Below are 18135 nucleotides of genomic sequence, written 5' to 3'. Positions count from 1 at the left end.
AGTGATGGGCTTTCTAAAGTCAAGAAAAGCAAATCAAATGGTTCCAACACTAATGTTAAGGTTCAAACTAAACATAAGGCCCAACATTCAAATTTTAAAGGTAAAAAAACCTGAGGTCTATAGCTATGAAGTCTCATTTTTACTAGTTACAGCTAGATCTGACTTCAACCCAGCACTTTTTCCTTTATAGTTTGTTGACATCACTTTTTAGTAGCTTTGTTATCTTCCTCCATTATCAAAAAGTATACGTTATTAAAACATCAATGCAAAACCAGAAAATAAAAATTAAATACCATTGCTCAGAACTAAACTATTCAGTGAATAGCCTTACAGACATTTTTCTATGAATCTCTTTGTACAATTTTATATAAATTTCATTATTATGATTTTGTTTCTCAGAAACAGATCGATTTTAATGGTGTTCTTGTAGTCACATTTCCTCATGCAGTTTTGATTCTCATATCAGTTCACTTATGCCAGGTTGCAACTTAACAGAGTGTGCACATTTTTGTTTTGAAACTCTGCTAAAATTCCTTCTGAAAGGTTTTACCAAGTATTCCACCAGTAGTTTTCAGGGATGTTGGTTTCTCCAACCTCTACACCAAAATCCCACACCCCCCACCAACTTTTTTTCCCCCTAATTTAGGTATATTAAAGAAAACATCAGTATTTTGTCACTATATTAAAGTTGCTAATAAAATCATCTTTTTTATAATGATTAGCTTTTTGTTTTTCTTTTGTGAATTTTAAGTGGACAGTTTTTAATATTTTTCTATTTCATCATTTTTTGGAGGTGGTACTTGACCACCAAGCCACATCCCAGTCCTATTTTGTATTTTGTTTAGAGACAGGGTTTCACTGAGTTACTTAGCACCTTAATTTTGCCGAGGCTGGCTTTGAACTCGCGATCCTCCTGCCTCAACTTCCAGAGCTGCTGGGATTACAGGCGTACGCCACTGTGCATTCATCCTTCTTTTTGATCATGATTTGTGAGACCTTTTTGTATGTCTTTTATATGCTATTAACAGTGTTTCCCAGTTTCTATTTTTCTCTGGTTCATATTTTTTTACCATTCTAAAATTTTCAAAAAATTACATTGTCCTATGTATGATCTCCCTTAGAATTTTTGGAATTTATATCAGACTATCTGACCGTCACTGTTGCATAAGTTTAAAATAGTCATCCTTATTCCCTTCTTTTTCATCTATCTAGGCTTTATGTTAGTGTAAGTCTGAAACTGGGTTCTAGATTTTCTTTGTCAAATAATTATTTAAGTGAATGACCCATTCAGTTTTTATTTGACCATAATTTATGGTAAAAAGTCAGGACACATGGTCGAGCTATCAAAGAATAGATGGCTTAGGGAGAATAGTGGAATTACAGATCTGAACTGGAGACTTTCCTGGAAAATCTAATCTGGGGTCCATATGAACACTTTGATGAGCGTTAACAGGAGAAAACAAAAGGTGAAGAGTGTGGAACTGTTGTATACCCTCCTTTTTTATTAATTACATGAATACACACTTATATCCTCCCACAAGTAATGGAGTATTATCAGTGTCCTAAAATCCTTTATATGCAAATTGTTAAAATTTATCTATCAAGATGTCTGGGGGAAGAAGGATGCAGCTTTTTTAAAAAAATCAATCTAAATGAATCATTGATGTTTAGTGGATACCTATTCCATGGTATTTAAGTCCCACAATTAGGCTGCATTACTGGTATCATTACCTTATTTTACAGGTGAGGAAAGTGATGTCCATTGAGATTAAGTCACATTTCTAAAGTTTTACAGCTGGTAGGCAGCAGAGCTGTGATTTAACCCAACACTGAGAGACACCAAAGCAGATGCTCCTCAAAATGAGGGAGAAAGAAAATAAGCAATTCAAATCAGACAACACAGCTACAAAAAGCATCACTAACCTCATGAGAGCTATGATTTGTAATTTCTAGCAGAGGAAAACAGAAGTCCAAAGAAAGCCCTCTGACCCTGCTTCCATGAGGATTATTACCTGGTTGGCCCCGAGGCTTTGAGAACCCTGCCTTCTTCAGCGTCTCCAGTGGTCCCAGGCAAAATTTCTGGAGCTCTTATATCATCTTGCTTCAGGATTTAATAACCTTTATTTTCATCATAGGGGCAATAAGGTTATTTGCCAACAATAAGCCTTATCTGTGGTAAAATAAAAAAAAAATGAGAGAGAAGAAAATTAACCATGTAACCATGCAAGTGATGGCTTAAGGATAGAGGCAACTTGTGCTTTGAACAGCCAGAAAAAGAACCTCTCCCAGTATGCAAACAGAATCTCTCCTTTATATCCCATGTTATAAAAATCAACAGTATCCTATAGTCTGTTGATAGCCCATCCTCCTCTCCCCTTACTTCACTTATTATTTTTTTTGTTCTCTGTCTTTATATACATTTTTTTGTTGTTGCACATTGCCCGTATCTCCCCTTCCTTTTTAGAAAGATGCCCAACTTTAGCTCCAAAGAATCATGTTTCTATCCTTGCAGACAGGTTTTACCATCAGGGATGGACCTGTGTGTCATGACCCATGTGGTTTGCCTTACAGAATTCCCTCTCTGAAGCCCAACCTCCTCTCTCCCAGCATGCATTGGGTTTCTCAGATTTCTACTATGTGAGTTCTTCCTGTAGAACAAGATACTGACATCTTGTTCTTATGCAGGGCAATGATGTCAAAATATCTTTTGTTGATATAATATTTTACAACGGTTTCTCTTAGATCATCAGATGAGATCCTAATAAAATCCCTATGATCAATGTAGGACAAGGCATCCCCATTACACCCTCAAGAAACCCAATGTCAAGAAAGATTAGGAAACGGGCACAGGTTCTCAATGATGGCCAGTAGTGGAACTAGAACCTGGAACCTCTGACTCAAAATATGGCCCTGCTTGCAGAAGCATGGTCTTGTTGAAAAAATAAACTTTTTGGAAAGGGCAACAAGGTTTCCTTTCCAGTGTAGATGGCAAAGTATTAAACAATGTTGTAGTTGCCAGATGTCATTAGCCTTGAAGTATGTAAAGGGTCTGTGTGTTTGGAAAACTTAAACCTTAAACCTGGAAAGAACCATGATAATTATCAAATCTTACTCTACTGGAAAGGAGCTGAGGCTCAGAGAAGGGTCATGAGCTCTTCAGTCCACAGTTGGTTGCAGGTGAAGCTGACATCAGAAATTAAGCTTCCATGCTCCAAGCTCAGTGTTGTTTTTAAAAATGCTACTGAGCCTTTTTTGATTGTATTTTTCCAACCTGTGCATGAAGTCATGATAGGACCTGAGAAGGCTCTGCTTTAATGGTTTACAAAGGACATTTTAACTTCTACTCTGATGATGCTCTGGGGGCCTGGTTTCCCATGGAGCTTGGCCCCCTTTCATTGGGTAGCACTGAACATGCTATGGAAACTCTCTGAGCCTTGGATTTCACATTGGTATGTGGAAGTATGGTATTACCAGATGAATTTCATTGTATGCACTACCTGTTTAACACAAACCTTTTTCTGTTAGGCAGCTGGATGGGAATCACCACTGCTTCGCAGCACAATGGACAACAAAGAGAGTAACTCCAAGCCTTGTAAATTCCAAAACCCAGGTCCAGATGTAATACAGAAAAGTTTTTACAGGTTAGGAATTGTGGTGTGTGCCTGCCATCCCAGCAGAAGGATGACAGATGGATCACCTTAGCCAGATCATGTTTCAAAATAGAAAAAAAAATAAACAGTCTGGGGATATAGCTTAGTGGTGAGGTGCCTCTGGGTTCAATCCTCAGAGCCCAAACAAACAAAAACAAAACAAAAACCAAGCTTTTACAAAATAGGTAATTTTACAAAATAGGTAGATCACTTCCCACTCCACCCTGTCCCTTGCTCTGCTATTCTACGCCACTGTATAAAGATTTCATATATTGAACAAAAGAGGAGAGAGAAATAGAACAGCCATTTCTAGAACTTAAGAAGCCTCTCACTGAATCCTCCCTTGATTAGTTCCAAATGAAGACATTCATAGAATACAACTGAAACTCCCCCCGCCCCTTCTTAGGGCCTTGCTAAATTGCTGAGACTGGTCTTGAACTTGTAATACTTCTGCCCCAGCCCCGCTAGTTTCTGGGATTATAGGCATGTGTCACCACATCTGGCCATACCTGAAATTTTGGTACAAGACTATGATGGACTATAAAAATATCTGAATCAAAAAGATCCGCCCAATGTGGAGTAAAATTAGTTTAAAATGAAAGTGCAATTTTCATGAAGACACACTATATGTGAAATTTAGAAAGCAAGAACCCTAGAAACCACAAATCAGCAACAATTACGTATAAGGTATGAAAGATCAGAATGACTCCATAATGGAGAAATAAAATGGGATCCAGGCAGCTTGAGAGAGCTATCTTGAAAGTGTGAAGAGAAGCACTTTGGAATTCTACACCTAGCCAATCAATCACTAAGGGTGAGTATGGGATAAAGACATGTTGAAATCATACGAACTTAAAAGGTTTTTATTTATTGTTTTGTTTAAATTATTGCACCAGTATGTCCTTTGGCAAGAACATAGAATGACCCCAGAAGAAAAGTATGTGAGTCAATAAAGAAATGAGTGTTGACTGGAATGAATAATTACAATTATGCTTAGAATATGATTGGTAGTATCTTTATTTTTAATATGAACAGGAACTAAAATACCAGACAATAACAACTGAGATTAGAGAGAATTTGGAATAAAGTTAAAATGTTCTAAAATCAGATGTGGATTAAATTTAGACTTTATTAGAACTCTGAGTATATGTATTACCAGAGTACTCTTGACATGCAAACTTGATGTTGTTGTGGTTATGAAGGAAAACTGCAGTTGAGCCCCACCTTCACCCAGACTTTTAGAACAGCAGGAAACCCCTTCCACATCCCAGTGCCCCCTGTCACTCTTGCCCCCATACACTTGAACTTCTGTTCCCTCAATACCACATGTCAGTATTTCCCCCCAGGGCCATCTTCTGTGCCCTTTTTCATGCTATTCCCTTTTTGCAATGCCTTCTTCTCTTTCTTTGATGGTGTTTATTCATCTCGTAAGTAATTCAATAATTAGCAAATGTGATTGCAAGGATCTGGGTGTATGGGTGTAGGTACCATGAAGAAGGGAACAAGAAGTAAGAAAAGTTCCAGAACACTGACCCTATCCCTGTCACGTGAGAGCTTTCAACAATGGCAGCTTGCTTTGGTCCACAACTTTTTGGAAGTTTTTTCCTTATTCCATTCTCAGACAGTGGAGATGCCTCCCCTGCGGCTCATGTGCCCCATTTGAAGTCTCTGTTTGCATTTGAAGTCTCTGTTTTATGTCTTAATAAATCTCTAAGCCACTCCCAAAGAAGAAACGTACCTCCTTCAACTTTCTAAGCTTGTGCTCAGAAAGTTTAGTGTCTAAACTGACCCAGAACTCAGGAAAGACAGCTGCTTCCAAACCTGCCCCTTTCCTTCCAAGATGTTTCCTTCCACACATTCTAGAGAACAAGTCAGCTCATCTTGATCATTTTTTCCCCTTTTACTTAACATTTTTTTCTTTTTGTGGGAGAAGACATTCACTTCTTTTTCATAGAGAGATGTTTTCTTTCCTCTCTTGGAAGGATTCATACCTTAAGTGATGTAATGACTCCACTTGGCTTCCTAAAAGACCCTTCCAAATGGGAACATACATATTGATATATCTCTATGGATAGTACATTCCAGAAAAAAGATGCATGATTAAAAATGCTTCCATTAGGGACTGAGATCATGGCTCGTGATAGAGCACTTGCCTAGCATGTGAGAGACACAGGGTTCAATTCTCAGCACCACATATAAATAAAGATCCAATGACAACTAACTAACTAAATATATATATATATATATATATATATATATATATATATATATATATATATATATATAAAATAATGCTTCCATTGGGTTGGAGATATAGCTCAATAGTAGAGCACATACCTAGCATGTGCAAGGCCCTGGAATCCACTCCCAGAACCTCTTCTCGTGTGTCCACAAATACTCAGTGAGCTCTCACCAATTCGTGACATACTGGTATGACTATCCAGTGGAATCTTCTATGCTCATAGACATGCTCCAATCTGTGATATCTATGAGGTAGTCACCAAAAGCACATGTTCATCAAGTATTTTAAATGTGACTTGTGATGATGAGGAATTGAATTTTAAATTTTATTTAATTTTAATAATAAAATTTATTGTTAAATGCCAATGTGTGACTTGAGGCTACCATATTGGATAATGCAGACCAGCAAGATGGGAACCAATTTCTTGTGGAGATGAGTTGATGAATACCAAAAGAAAAATTGTTTCTGTTTGCAGGGAAGTTTAGGGACAGAGGAAAACTTGTACAGGTAAGTCCTAAGAACTTGAAGGAACTGTGGGGAGTATGGAAGGAAGCTGTCAAACTTGCATTTAAGCCAAAGTTAATTATATCTCTGAGCATTAGGGTCTCTGCTGACAAGTAAAGTACACTTTGGTGAGAAAGCTTTGTCACTGTGTGTGATGTTATAGGCTGAGTTCCGAATTTTTTCATCAAGTCTACCATGTTTTTTTCTGGCTTTACTTTCCTTGGTTGAAGCTTGGATCACAGTGACCCCTTGACTTTCTCCTTAAATGATTGATAAGCTCCATTTTTGAGTCAAATAGTGAAACCCTTCATTGTTTCTTCATTTGAATTCAGGGATAATTTTTTCTAGCTTTGCTATGACAGCAACTCATGTAGTATCCATTTTAACTAATGAACAGTTTCTATTTTACTATTGCTTCTGGTCCAAAGTATTTTCAAAGTTTCTATTATTATCATCATCATTATTATTATTTTACATCTAAGTACTAGATTATCATGAAAGAAGAGCCTCAATCACTGGCAGTGCCGTGGAAAGCCCTGAATGGAATGGTAAACATGAAAAAGAGATCAAAGAATGCATTTTAAGAGAATATTTTCCAAATGAAGTCTTTTAGAAGGATTTGTGAAAGATGTGAAGAGGCTATATGATCAGGAAGTGAGTCTTAACTTTTTCCCCCAGTTCTAAGCCCTAAGAAAACAACATGAACTACTCATTATTAAAAAAAAAAAAAAACTATCAAGAGCTCTTTACTGTCCCCAGAGGGTACAAATTTTTATGGTCTTGAACTTTGCATTTCATATTTGACAGAGATATGAACCATGGGCACCAATGCAAGCGTGCCCTACAACATCCCTTGATAGTGAAGCAAATACTACCAGCAGGAGAGAGGAAATGAGTCACTGTGGAGGTGTTCATTAACTTTTACAGCCAGTCTGAAGAAAGGGTTCATTGAGCCCACGGATCTCCAGAGTGGGATACAGGTGGCAGTGAGCCCCCTTCCCCTCCATTCCATGAACAATTTATTATCTAGATTCATGAAAAACTTTCCTGCTGGAAATCATCAGTTGATTCACTCAAGAGGCTCAGCAGAAAGTCCACTGCCAAAATGTAAATAGAAAATTCTTCACACTTCTAGATTTTTAACTCAAGCCTTAATCTCTCCCAGAAGGCTGCCCTAAACCAGCCCCTTTCTCTGTAACATCATCTCCCAGAGTTTATGGAAAGCAGTGTTTATGGGCCTTTTGCTTCCAACAAAGTGTCATTTTTCAAGAGCAGGGATGTGATTTTCCATCTTTACCTGTATGTCTAACACCTCGGTGGTGTTCAAAATGTATTTGTTGGAGAAAAGTTAGCCTTTAAACAAATGGTCCTGAGAAAACTGGATATCCATAGGTAGGAAAATGAAGCTACATCTCTAGCTCTTACCCTGTACAAGTCAAGTCTCAATGGATCAAATACCTAGGAATTAGACTAACAAATTTGCTTCTGCTAAAAGAAAATGTAGAGCCAATCATCCAGCATATTGGCACAGGCAATAACTTCCTCAATAGGGTTCCTAAAGCTTGAGAAATAATATGAAGAATTAATGAATGGATGACATCAAATTAAAAAGTTCCTGCACAGCAAAGAAAACAATTAAGAGCATGAAGAGAGAACTTGCATAACTAACACCAAAAATATAGCCTAAGAAATAAATGGGTAAGTGAACTAAACAGGCACTTCTCAAAACATGAAATACAATGGCCAACAAGTATGTGACAAATATTTGAATGAAATACAAATGGCCAACAAGTATATTCAACATCTTTAGCAATAAGAGAAATGCAAATCAAAACTATGCTGAGATTTCATCTCATTCCAGTTATAGTGGCAGCCATCAAGAAAAATAAATGTTGAACAGGTCATGGGGGAAAAGGAACAACTTTATACTGATGGTGGGATTGTCCATTAGCACAACCCTATTGAAATCAGGGCAGAGGTTCCTCAGAAACTTAGTGGAATCACCATGTGACCCAGCTATACCACTCCTTGGTATTTATACCAAAGAATCAAAGTCAACATAATATAGCAATACATGCATTCCCGTGTTCATAGAAGCACAATTCACAATATCCAAATTATGGAACCAGTCTAGGTATCTGTCAATGGATGAATGGATAATGTGGTATGTATACACAATGGAGTTTTATCCAGCCATAAAAAATGAAATTATATTATTTGTAAGAAAATGGATGGAATTTGAGTACATTATGTTAAGTAAAATAAGCTAAACTCAGAAAGTCAAGGGTTACATATTTTCTCTTATATGTGGAAGCTAGAGAGGAAAAAGGAAAAGAAAGGTTGTGGGCACTCTCATGAAGATAGAAGGGAGACCAGAGAACACAGGAAGGGGACCAGGGGAAGGGAGGTGGGGCAGTAAAAGGGAAATACTGGGGGATGAAATGGACCAAATTATATTGTTCTATTGTGCAAATCCCACTATTATGTATGATTATAATGAACCAATAATTTAAAAATAAATGAAGTGTTATTGTGATGACCTGGAAAAATGTATTTGTTGTACCAGTCTCATATACAATTTCAACGCAGTGAAATTCCTGGCAGAGTCTGGACACATAAAAGACCCACAAAACCCATTAGCTGCCAGATTCTATTTTCATCTAAAGCTTTTTACAGATTAGATTGGGTTTTTGTCTTAATATTGTATATATATATATACTTTACATATACATATGTAGAGGTGTGAAACATTGTTATAGTAGCAGGAACCATAATTTATTTTTGAGGAAATTATCTTGATAAGGAATATACCTTGATAAGAAAATTGGAGTGGGAAGACCCCAAGAACACTGATCAGGAGAATACAAGGCAGTAAAACATCCATATTTTAGGCAATAGAATTGAAATAGGAAGAGGTGATCAGAAAAGAGGTGAGCAGAGGGAGAATGAGGGGAAGGTGGAAAGCATGGTGTGGGTAAGGGACATTTAGGCATGTTTGTCTATTGTCAAATATCAAACTAATTGTTTGTTTTCACTATTTTTGTAATTTTTAAATTAATTGATAAATTTATTCATTTTTATTTATTTATTTATTTTAAAATTTATTTTTTAGTTATCATTGGACACAGTACCTTTATTTTACTTATTTATTTTTATGTGGTGCTGAGGATCGAACCCAGGGCCTCACACATGCTAGGTGAGAGCTCTACCGCTGAGCTACAAACCCAGCCCAATTTATTCATTTTTAGTACTGTGGACTGAACTGAGGGGTTCTCTATCACTGGAATACATCCTCAGCCCTTTCCAAATAGCATATTTTGAGAGAGTCTCACTAAGTTGCTGAAGCTGGCCTCAAAACTTGGGATCCTCCTGTCTCAGTCTCCCCAGGCACTAGGATTACAGGTGTGCAGCACTACATCTGGCTATTTGGTGAACTTCTTTACATTTCCCTAAGAGTTCAACAAATTTCATCATACTCATAAAGGCCTTCTGAGAATAGGGGTTTTAGTTTGCTTTTATTTTATTTCATATTAAGATTTCATGGTATAATGATTAGAAATTTCAGTAATGTATGTAGATTTTATACGATTTTTATAAAATAAGCTTTATAATTTTTTTTTACGTGTGTAGTACTAAGGATGGAACCCAGTGTGTGCTTTACCACTGAGCTATATGCAGAGCCCTTTTTATTTTCTATTTTGAGAGAGGGTCTCCATAAGCTGCTGAGGCTGGACTGGAAATTGTGTTCCTCCTGCCTTGGCTTCCCGAGTCCCTGGGATTAAGGCTTGCATCACGGCACCCAGCTAGATTTTTAGGTGGGTATTAATCTATGTGCATAGAACACCATGCAAATCATGTTTATCTGTGATTATCCATCTGGAGAATAAAATAGAATATAAAAGGGAATGACTTTCACCTTTTATCTTTATTTTTTTATTTTTATGTGGTGTTGGGGATCGAACCCAGAGCCTCGCCCGTACTAAGCGAGTGCTCTACTGCTGAGCCACAACCCCAGCCCACAACTTTCACTTTTTATGTAATTATGTTTTCTTTAAAAATAGTCACCAGTATATTTTATTTTTGTAAGTAGTCAAAACAACAAATAAATGAAATAATCTTTCCTCTTTACGTCACCAGTCTGCTGGGAAAACCAATAAGTATGATCAAAGTGAAAGACATTTTATACTGCAAAATGCCCAAAAAACTCAGAACTGCTGTATATGCACATAAGGAATTACTAATAACATTGAGCAAAACACCCATGACTTTGGCTTTTCATCTATCATTCAAATGAGGGAATTGGACTAGACAGTTTCTCTAGCTCCTGCTAAATTCAGATTCTTTGGGTCTTGCCTCTTCTCCTGATTTTCAATCATATGGCTCTTTAAATTTCATCCTTCTTCCTCATGGGCTTCTGTGGCATGCCCTCCGTAGCTCAGCTGTTCCTCTGCCCTGGGCTTTGTGAATAATTGGAGATTGTTTATACTGGGTTCAAGGGGGGCTGCTCTCCAGCACTAAACATACAGGATGTTTTTCCTGTGTGCTGACCTCACTGGGTTGCCATAAGGCTGGATTAGATGTCTGCAAACATCTTTAATGACTAGGATTATCTGATAACTTGTCAATACCTGGTCTTTCTTGGAGAAAGCTTTTAACCAGAAGTTCTAGCATGTGATTTAGTTACTTCCTTTCTCACTTTTGGATTCTGATGACTAAATTTTCTCCCTCCTTCCTCTTCTCCTTCTCCCCCTTTATTCCTTCTCCCCTTCTTCCTTCTCCCCTTGCCCTCTAAGTTATTTTTTTATTGCATATGTACCCCCTTGTTTCTTATCTGTTGGGTCTTGCCACATTACCTCCTCAAAATAACTAGCTGAAAATGTGGTTTCCCTAATTGCCAGATTTCTTGTTTAATGTTGTTTTGCATTTTAAAAGATTTTTTATGATGATTTTACTTTTGACATGTCTATATGTCTGTGTAACAATGACATGGATCCAGATAGAGACCATTTCCATTTCCTTGGGACAGCTCCTTCTGCCTCTTCTCAGCAGGTACTCTCACCAAGGCTACAACTATGCTGATCTCTATTATTATGGATTCATTTTGCCACTTTCTGAATTTTATATTAACGAAATCCTATATTATGTACTCTTCCATGTTTGGATTATTTCACTCAACATAATGTATTTGTGAGCCATACACTTTGTTGCTTGCATGGAAATAATAGTTGCTCTTTTATATTGCTAAGTAGCATTTCCTTCCATGAATACAGCAAAATTGATTGATTGATTCTCAGTTGACATTTTGTCTATTTCAATACTTCTTTTTGTGTGTGAATATTTTTTTTGTGTGTGTGTGTTTGGTTTTGGGGTTTTATTTTCATTTGTTTTTGGTGCACATGTGTTTTTATTTCACATGTAAAAATGAGTTTTCTTGGCTGGGGTTGTGGTTCAGTGGTAGAGCACTTGACTAGCATATGTGAGGCACTGGGTTTGATCCTCAGCACCACATAAATATAAATTAGTGAAACAGAGGTACTGCGTGCATCTACAACCAAAAATATTTTTAAGAAAAGAATGAGTTTTTTTGTGTTGTGTAATATGTTCATTTTAAAATCTGTTAGAGACTGACAGACTGTTTTCCAAAGCATTTTAACTATTTTATATACACACCAGCAATTCCTGAGAGTTAGCAGTACTCCCCATCCTGAGTAACACTTGGCATTGTCAGTCTTTTAATACTTTTTGTTCTAGTTTTAAAAATAAGATATATATTTCACGTACTATAACTAATCTTGAAGTTAAGAATTAGAGACCGTCTACCTATCAAAGGCAACCCACAGGATGGGAAAAAGTATCTGTAAATCATATCTTATAAGAGATTGATATCCAGTTATATAGAGAACTAATAAAACTCAACAAGAAAACACCAAAAGACTCCTGTTGAAGAGATATCTGTGTCCACATGTTTATTGCAGCTCTATTCACAATAGATAAGATACGGAATCAACCTAGGCATCCATCAATGAATAAATACATAAAGAATATATGGTATTTACACAATGAAATATAGTTGTTTGTGTTGGAGATTTGGTTCCAGAACCTCATGGACACTTGTGCTTTGTTGGAAGGAATGTAAAATAGTACAGTCACTGTGGAAAACAGTATGACAACTCCTTAAAAGGTTAAAAACAGAATTGTCATCCATTGCTGGGACAAAACAGCTGAGATGAACAACTGAAAGTAAGAAATATTTATTTTAAGTCACAGTTTCAGAGGATACAGTCCATGGTCACTTGACTGTATTGCTTTGGGCCTGTGGCAGCATAGTATGTCACAGTACAGGAGCACATACTAGAAGTGGGTTCACCTTGTGAATTCCAGGAAGCAAAAAGAGAGAAAGGGGCTAGGGTTTCAAGATCCCCTTCAAGGGCATGTCCCCCATGACCTAACTTCCTCCCATTAGTCCCCACCTCCTAAAGGTTTTACCACCTTCTACAAGTGCCATAGATTGTGAACAGCCTTTAACATGTGGACCTTTAGGGTACAGTTAAGCTCCAAATCATAACACCATATGATGCAGCAATTCCACTTCTGAGTGTATGCCCCAAAGAATTGAAAGCAGGATATTAAAAAGATTTTTGTACACTCAGGTTCATAACAGTATTATTCACAATAGCTAAAATATGAAAGTAAGCCAAGTGTCCATCAAGAGATGAATGGATAGGCTAACTCTGGTAAATCCATACAATGGGATATTATTCAAAATTAAAAAAAGACATTTGGTAATGCACTACAAGGATGAATCTTGAGGACAGTATGCTAAGTGAAATAAGATAGCCACAAAAGACAAATACTTTATGATTCCATTTGTTTGAGGTGCTTAAATTAGTCAGAATTTTTTTTACAGAAAGTAGGATGGTAGCTTCCAAAAAGTTGAGGAGAGTGGGGGAGGGAAGTTATTGTTTTAAAGATAGTTTCTGTTTTATATGACAAAAGAGTTATATATGGTGGTAGTTTTGCACAACATTATACATGTGCTTAGTACCACTTGAGATGATGAAGATGTAAATTGTTATGCATATTTTTAAAAGCTTGAGGGGGCGGGAGACCTGTTTAAAGAAAATGTCCCAGCCCTTCTCAAGAAGATAGTTCCTATGTGGGAAAATCAATATTCCTTTCTGGGCCTCAGTTTCCTCATCTTCAAAAGAAGAGTATTTGAGTGGATGATTTCTAAAGTCATCTTCTACTCAGATATTAGATTGGAAGGAAGCAGAGGAGCATGGTGTTTGGTGTCTGGACTCTGGCAATAGTCAGATTTTCACTGGGTGCTGCCACTTGTTAGTTGGGGCACTTTGAAGTAGATACTGAACCTTCAAGGGTCCACTATTTTTTTTATCTAATAAAATCAGATATTAATTGTACACCTTCCATGGGGAAATTGTGACTATTGAATGAGACAATGAATGAAACATGATTAGCACAGTGCTTGGTACATAGTCAGAGCTTAACAAATGTCAGATTTTTAAAAATGGACACTTTCCAAAATGCCCCAGTTGTTCATGTGACACATACAAGTTGGGAAGGAAGCATGGAATATCATGCACTCCCAGTGGTCTATCCAAAGCTCTTGCTCTAAGTGGAACATGAAGTACATTTCCATACACAGAGTTTATTCAGATGTGACTAAACCAAGACTGTGGCAAATGGCAAGCCTCCACTACCTTCAGCCTCCCTTAATTTATAAGCAAGCCCTTCCCCAAAGTTCCTATGAAAGTATTGTTTATTCTGCTTTCTAATCTCTTCAAGAAAAATAGGAAAGAAATTATCATTTACTTTCAAGTCTGAAAGTTATTCATATCCTTCAATGCTTTCAAAAGATGTCTAATCTTGCATAAATAATGATTAAATTTTCTTCTAAAAGGTGGAAGTGAATATCGTCAGCTTATCTTAAAGGATGGATTTATATAAATTTTTTGTATATATCAATCATTGGTTAAAAAATTTTTAAAACACCAACAAATTAGTTGACTCCATGCTTTTTGATTGAGGGAGACTTGAAGCCCTGGTCCTGATAGGAAGGGAAGGAGTAAGCCAAGTTTCTTGCAGGTATTCGACAAAGTGGTAGGGAATTAGATTTCATATCATTCAGTCCTGTGTACTGAAAGGTAGGGTTTGTGGTACATGGGTTCAAATGACAGCAATGAACTTGGTCTGCTACCTGAAGTTTCAAGAGCATGAACTTTGGGTGATGAATACCAGAGTACCCATCAGCTGTTTCAGCAATCTTAGCCCTAGCTAACATTGGGAAGCCATCCTGGAAGATCCCCAGAGCCAGAAAGTGAAAGCAGTAAGGATCAACTCTGGGCTGCAAAAATGCTGACATCTTGAGCTGGGTGACAGTAGAAGCTCATTGCTTTTTTCCAGCACCTTACACACTGCCTGGAATGTGGTAAAAGCTTAATATATGTTTACTGAATATACTAGGGGATTGTTTTGAGGATCCATGTGCTTATAAACTAACTACCTTGAATGCAATGCTCCTTGGGGCTTTCTCCCTATAGAGACATCCAGATATTTGGAGAAATGGTTGATCCAACAGTGGTCAACCTGGGTCATACAGGTGAATCTAAGTCTTCCAGTTGGAAGCCACCTTCTCAGGTAGTGGGCTATTTGGGCCAGAGCAATTTCATGTGAAAGTAGCACTCAGAAGAGGAGCAGCAACTGATGGTACTCCCCAGATGCATTATGATGTACAAAGACCAAGCCCAGCGGGCGTCTCTCTAGCAATAGAGTTGGTTACTCCTTGACCAGCTTTAGGAGGTTTGTTTCAAGCTGATCACAAAGGATGGTTTTATTCTGGATAGATTGTTGTTCTAATGAACATGGTCAGCCCTTGGTGTGGCTAACAGGTGATGTTGATGGGGATTTTCCTCCTTGTGGGGTCTCTATTACAAACATTTTCCAACATAAAGCAAAATTGAAAGACTTTCACAAATTTGGGATTCTTTCACCTATATGCCCATCACCCAGATTCTGTCATTAACATTTACTGCCCTTGCTTTATCACAGTCTATATCTCTAACCAGCTCCCAATTCATCCATAAATCCATCTTAGATTTTGTTGCATTTTCAAGTAAATTACAGACATCACTATACTTGCCTATAAGTATTTCAGCATTTCTTTTTTTTGCTAAATTTTTATATTTAGGCTTTTTTGGAGGTAAAATTTACACTCAATGAAATGAACAAATCATTATAATTAGCTGAGATTTGACAAATGCATAAATACATGTAAACTGATCCCTTTGAAGATATCAACCATTTCCATCACCCTAAAAATTCCTTATGCCCTTTCCAGGCAATTTCTGCCCTATATATAATAGCTTCTATTCTGATGTTTTTCCACTGGCTTAAATTTGTGTTTTACAGAACTTGTATCAGTGGGACTCAAGAGTGTGTACTCTTCATTTATGGCTCTTTCTACACAATGAAATATTTTTGAGATTTATCCAAAACAAATGAAAATATTGCTGTGTACATCAGAAGTTTGCTTCATTTTACTATCCCCTTGAATAAATATACCAAAGCAAAGCTTATTATTCTGTTTTTATATTGACAGATACTTGAGTATTGCCAGTTTTGCCATTATGAATGAGGCTGCTATGAGCATTGTTGTGTAAATTGTTTTGTGGACTATGTTTTAATTTCTCTTGGATACATATCTTGGAATTCCTGAAACATAAAGTAGGTAGTAGTTTAGTTGAATAAGAATCTGCCAGGCTTTTTATTTACCCCCCCCAAATGTTTATACCATTGTACATTCTCACCATGTATAAGAGGGGGGGATTCTACATAAGTGGGTTATTTTTTTTCCTAAACTGGAGATACAGCTGATGAATTCAAGGGGCAACTCCCCACCCTCATAACCTTGGGCTTCAGAAAGGAGGCTAATTGTGTAAGGAAACCTGGGACCAGGATGAGCTGATGTCCAACCACACAGGGTATGCAAATGATCAAATGATCAAGGCATAGGGTCACAGGTAGAAAAGGGCCTCACTGGTGAATCATGATATCTGTGCCCAGGGGGGCAAATAAGTAAATTCTCTGGGTAGCCCTTGAAGATAAGAATGGTCAAACAAAATAATATATCCAGAGAAACTCAGGTCTTGGTAAGATTTAATAGTTGGGAATACAGTCTTTGAATGGCGTAGTCCCTCATTCAACAATTTCTGAAACATTATTTAGATAAGCATTTTATGGACATCCTTCACTGGGTTAGGCTTAAAATTAATAAATCTTACAGCACTCTTGCAAAGTCTTGCCTTCATGTCCTTTTTAAGATGCCATATTTCATGCTACGCATGTTTGCTATCTGTCTGTCTCCTCCCTTTATGTACATACCAAATGAGCAAATGTTTGTTCAGGAAACAGATGGCCTCAGAGTAGTTTGTGAGTACAGCCACCTGGGAGGCTTTTATCTGAAATAGCCCTAGGAATGCCTGGACACAGTAGACAAAGGTTGTCAAAATGATTACTTTGGAATATGTGCTTCCAAAAGTGAAGTCTGTGAAAAGAAACCAGAATTATAGAGCCAGGAGAATTTGGAAGTGACCCAGAACCTCCACCTCATCTTACCAGGGACATGGTGAAACCAAAGCAGGGATCTGACTGCTATACTCTCAGTTCCTTGAAGGCTGTTAAGACTTTTGTTATGATGACGGAGAAACACACCCCAGAAAGCTCAAATTCAAGTGAGTGATTTGAGAGACGGACGAGGCATCTCGTGGAAATATTTGTGCCTGACCCAGCCACTGACTCTGGGTCCACACGGTGTGTTGCACTCTTTGGACATCTACTCTGTTCTCTTTCTTGCATTCTCAGAATTTAGCACACACTTGAACACAGCTGCTCTGGCCCCAGTACCACCTGACACTTTAGGACAAATTAAAAGGCCATGGGCATATAAGCTGGCCCTTTATATTATTTCTGTAGAAATAATGGTTGAAAATCTAGTGTTGTGACTCCTAGTTTAGTGCTTTATTCAGAACTTTTCTGAACACGAGCACAGAGTTTGGGAGAGTTTAACCTGAGTTTCTTCCCAGGAAGGCAGGGATAGTGATAGTTCTACCCCAAGGTGTTTCTTTGAGGATAAAATCCATTTAGTGCATACAAAGTGAGTAGAACAATGCCTGTCTAGTATGGTATTAGTGTTCGCTGATGCCATTAGCTGGTAATCTCCTCTCTCTCCCTCCTCAAAAATCTCCCCCACCTCCTCTACCTCCACTCTCCACTCATCTCTGCCCTGGTTTGTGCCACTCCCGGCTCACTGTCTCTCTAGGTTGCACCCCCTTGGATCCCTTGCTTGCACACCCCTGGCTAGGTTTGGTGAAAAGGGGATGCCTGGTGAAGCCTGGAAGATGAGAGAAGGGTGAGGTTGGTACTTCTTCCATCTCCTTCCTCGTCCAGCACAGAGTATCCAGCAGTAGCTACTTGCTCCCATTACTTCAGTGGGCCCTTTTCTACAGTCCCAGTTCTCAGTGGATCCCCACAGCACTATTTCTCTAGTTTCTTTGGCTCCCACCTAGGAAGGTCCAGGACATTTTCTTCACTGTGGCAGTAAGAAATGCACCAGTGAGGGGAACAGTGGCGTTCATGCAAGGGTCTTGTGGTACCTGCCCTCTGTAGGCTGGAGGTAATAATGAGAAATGCTCCTATGGACTTGCCTTCCCCGAAGGAGGA

This window comes from Spermophilus citellus (assembly GCF_964194105.1).
Source record: "Spermophilus citellus genome assembly, chromosome: 9".
NCBI classification, from domain to species: Eukaryota; Metazoa; Chordata; class Mammalia; order Rodentia; family Sciuridae; genus Spermophilus; species Spermophilus citellus.
The sequence above is the reverse complement of the archived record's forward strand: the minus strand, read 5'-3'. Positions refer to the sequence as shown.